This window comes from Lolium rigidum, chromosome 2 (genome assembly GCF_022539505.1).
Source record: "Lolium rigidum isolate FL_2022 chromosome 2, APGP_CSIRO_Lrig_0.1, whole genome shotgun sequence".
Classification (NCBI taxonomy): domain Eukaryota; kingdom Viridiplantae; phylum Streptophyta; class Magnoliopsida; order Poales; family Poaceae; genus Lolium; species Lolium rigidum.
In genome coordinates this window covers 2,632,801-2,637,317 of record NC_061509.1, presented here as the reverse complement: position 1 = coordinate 2,637,317, position 4,517 = coordinate 2,632,801, and the positions used below count along the sequence as shown (strand labels likewise).

The window sequence follows — 4,517 nt, the reverse complement described above, 5'->3', positions numbered from 1 at the left end:
GGGGGTTCGTGTTGGCACTCGTTTTGAAGCAATATCTAATCAACGAGTAAAAATAAAGCGAGTAAAACTAGATAAAATATAGTAACTAAGTAAAAGTTGTAAAGTGGTTGATTATTTTTGGTGTTTTGGATGCAGATAAGAAAAGTAAATATTTTTGTATTTTCGAATTAAAATAGTGCAACAAATAGAAAACAAGATAAAAGCAATATAAAGGTGTTTCTTCTGATAAAAAGTGGACGGAAGTTCATGGATTCACTTAACTATTCTCTTTTTAAGTTGTAGTGGACAAGTAGTAATTCATCAATGAGATATGAAGATGCAAAATAATAACATGAGTAAGATAGGCATTCATATGGGCATCAAATCCTAACATGGAGATGATGTGACACATCTCTCTTATACTCCACAAGAGAGATATCAAATATGCAATCTTGTATTAAGAATTAACAGAGTATAGTCATAAGTATTTTGACATGATGCTTGGATATCAAATATGCAACCTTGACCAAACAAGATCATCACTTTTGCTTTGAACTAAACTCCGGACACCTAATACGTGATAGAGGGAGTAGTACGTATAATATGGATCTGTTCCTGTTATTTTCCTAGCCATCTCCTGTTTTATATGAGAATTATTCTCTGGGCATTTGATTGTTATTGCATGATGTCTGATGGCTGTTCAACCAGTTTCCTAGCGTTCTTCAGATCAACGCAACATGCAACAACAACAACATAGCGTAGAACTTGAATTGATTCTTTTTTTCTCTCTGTCAGTTTGAACCACAGCGCCAGACAGGCCCAGGAGGCACGCCCCAATCTGTTGATCACCTTTTCAGTGTAGGAATCAGATGGACGAATTAGGAAATGGGTAGAGAGTAGCTCTGTCTTGGGCAGCATCTGGGACAGCAAAGCTTTCAACTGCTTGGTAATTCCGTAAAGCTGCAGAAGAGGTGATAAATGGACAAGATCAACTCAAAAAAAAAAAAATGGTACCATACATATCTTGGTGCTCAAGAAGTGATGGTTTTGGTGGATGGTGCCGATCAAATGTTCACATATATACAACACTTGAGGTCAATCTTGTTTTGTCAGGTAGACAGTGGAAGTGTGGAACGACAATTGTTCTTGGAAATACCAAACTGAATTCATAAGCTAAGTCTGCATACTTGTTTCTTTAGACAAGGTTAATACAGATGCTGATTTTTTTTTGTGGTGATCAAGAAACCCATACTTCTGTCGTTGCTATTATTCTTGACTTCCTGTCGTGAGCTGTGATGCTGATTCGCAAACTGACATGGAGTGCCAAACAGACTGGTCCGGCTCTAGGTAGAGTAACATTTAACTCTGCCTGGTCGCTAAATGAGACTACAGCTTGCTGATATATAACCATGTGAAGCGGGACCAGATCTAAGCAGCTACACAATGTTTACCGTTGATAGAAAATAAAATGAATGGCAGCAGAGCTCCTGACTAAGGAACTTCCATCCTTCTGATGGGACGTATCTGTTTCTGTGTGCAAAGGACAAGTAGGCTCATGTATGGATCTCAGCTCCGCACGGAGGTTAGGGCAGGGAAGGCCAGCCACCAAATGACTACAAGCTAAACGTCAGTGGGGCAGAAAAATGTACCATAAATATGATCACCACAGCTGTCATTTGACCATTCTGCAAAACTAATACAGTATAACTAGGTTCCATACTATACTCCCACGTTTTTCATACCAGACTCAGCATAGCATGGTCAGTGAACAAACCATTCCGATCACCAACCATCATAAATGTAGGATTACAACAATTTCACTTAGTGCAAATCGAACACAACGAGAATTAGTCTTCTTATGGAGTCTAACCACTCATGTCCCAGGTTCTGGATTTGAACACTTAAGAGAACCTTTTTGAAGCCTTGGGTGAAAAGTACATAAGAGAAACTGTGATGCCCAAAGCAAGGTGGTAGCTGCGACGGTGGGCGGGATCATCTCGCTTCAATCCATGCTCTATCTTCCTGCAGAGCAAGACATTTTCCAACTTAGAAAAATTACAGGCCAACATTGCACTGAAGGACAACTTGGCCCACATTGTGTAAGATATTACAAGCAGTACAGCGCAAATAGTTTTCATGTCATAGCCAAGACAATGCAATGAGCAGAAACTGCTTAGGCCCTGTTTGGATTGGGGGTAAACTTAGTGTGTTAACCGATATTTAGTTCAACTTTGAGCTAAATACCGGTGGCCACATTAATTGTACCGCCATTCCAAACGGCTCCTTAGGCTTTAGGGGAGGTGATTTCCCAACCCTTGGGAGTAAACGGTTTTCACTAGGATATGATTTCGAGCTGGGCAATGAGACATTTGAATTTCAGACATGAACTTGAAAATTCAGACATCAAGAAAAAAAACTGCCCAATGCTTTGAATTTGAAATGTCACCATCAATTAGAAAAATAAAAAAAGTAATTATCATGGTTTGTACACTCATACTGGTCAATCATACTGAAAATTCAGACATCAAGATAAAAACCGTGGTCTGTAACCCTACATGAGACCGTCAGCAATAGCTTTTGTAAGTATCCTAGCGAGCACCATTGTATGCTGCTATAAGGAAAAGATGAAAGCAGGACGCTTCTTATAAGGAAAAAAAAATGAAAGCATGCAATCAGTATAACTTTCAGTCCCCATTTCCTTATTTTTTTTCTCAGACATAGTGTGAGACAATGAGCATGCAGCAGAGGGATTTGATGGTATGTTCTGTTCAGTACATCTTCAAACAAAATACTACATCCCTACGTTAGGCTCCAAACAAATTATAATGTTACCAACCCTGATATAAGTTTTCTCATCTTAACGAATTAGAAAAAAAACACAACATTACCATATTTTCTGCCGTGTCAATAGTGAACCAGGGATTTTGTCAATCAATTAGACTACCAAACACAAGCAAGTTGTCAAACTGTGGTGGGCCAATAGTTAAACAGGTATTATTATAAAGGAATCAACATATGCAATTGACGCTTAGTGGTGCCATAATAATAAAACCATACGACATGCTTTTGTTTGTTTCATCTTTGAATTGCTATTCCCTTCATCATTTCCACAATATATTTTACTATTTTGAGGTGATTTAACCCATGCAAAACCTAGTAGGTAGCATGAGGTGAATCAACATGTGCAGTACGAGTCCTGATTTGTATCGAGTAGAAGAAGTAATTGGTACCTCTCATTGAACCTCCAAACCACACGTTGGCTCCTGGCGTTGGCCTCTAACTCTTGAATAGACTTGGAGATGCTGTCCACCTGGATATTGGCCGCCTTCAACCGCTCGACCTTCTCCAGCACCTGAATAGCATCACAAATCTTAGGCCATGTAGTTTCCAACGCAAACACTAGTCGACGCTAGCTAGGCCAATGACCGGGACTGCAGCGCATGGAGGCCAGCGCCCGTCCCAAGCGCCGCCTTGGATCGAATCACCAGTAAGAAAGGGGAGGCGCGGGAGGACAGGATATGCAAATACCGCCTGATAGTTGGGGACAAGGGGCCGGCGAGGCGTCGTCTTCAGTGCAGAAGCCAAAAATCGCACCGCCGACATGGTCGATTGCTGGCTAACTTCTCTGGCTCGTTCGTTCGTTTCGCTAGCTAGGGTTTCGGGTGCTAGTTTTATTTGGGTTTTCGGTTTCGTTGGTTTTCTTCGATTTCCTGCTGTTTTATTGGGAGATTTTATAATTTGCCTTAGGTTCTTTAAAATTTGCCACACATTACTTGACCTTCTACTATTTGCCACACATTACATTACATGAATTCCTTGCTATTTTGCCCTGTTTCTCTCTTTACAGATTTATTCATTTTTTAAACTCCAAAATACACTGCTAAATACATTATCCCTTTTTTTGACAGTACTAAATACATTACCCTGTGGCAAATGATATCTGGCTGGACCAAACCAGGCCGAGTCTATGGATCAATCCCCAGGTTGCTCGTTCCCTGCAGCAGGGAACAAAAAATACTTGGGACGAGAAACACAGAGGAGCTGGGCGGGATCGCCGGCGGCGGCAATGGCCTGACCATGAGTAGTGGAGCCATGACCCATGAGCAGTAACCATGGAGAAGGTTAATGAGTTCGAGAGTTCGAGAAGGTAAGAACATGCTGCATCATATAACAGATTGCACAACACACCTTGCCCAAACTGATTAGCAACTGCAGTCTCCTGTTAATTATAGACTCTCCACCCATCTAAAAATTGTAGAATCTCCAATACTGATACACCTCAGGGTCAAGCCATGATTAATCGATGAGAGCTAAAGTATGATAGCAGTGGCAGATTCAGTTTTCACTATGAAAACTATACTAGACATGAATTGAATTGACTCCTCTATATTCTGTACTTGGCGACGAGCCTTGCAATTATGCCCTCCCTCATGAAGACCAATATGAGCGATGCTTGTCATTAGCTGTGTAAGACAGGGAGATTTAATCTGCGTCGAGGAGGGCTTCTGCCCTTGGTCCGGTCAGTGTCGTCGGCGAGA

At 41.0% G+C, this 4,517-nt stretch overlaps 1 long non-coding RNA gene across 1 annotated transcript; it reads right to left on the bottom strand.

Annotated features, from left to right (window-relative positions):
* Positions 1–1,929: 1,929 nt before the first annotated feature.
* Positions 1,930–3,580, bottom strand: LOC124685849. Its single transcript, XR_006997631.1, has 3 exons — positions 3,465–3,580; positions 3,210–3,331; positions 1,930–2,001 (listed from the first exon to the last, which is right to left on the bottom strand). It is a non-coding gene; the product is annotated as an uncharacterized LOC124685849 (long non-coding RNA).
* Positions 3,581–4,517: the final 937 nt, after the last annotated feature.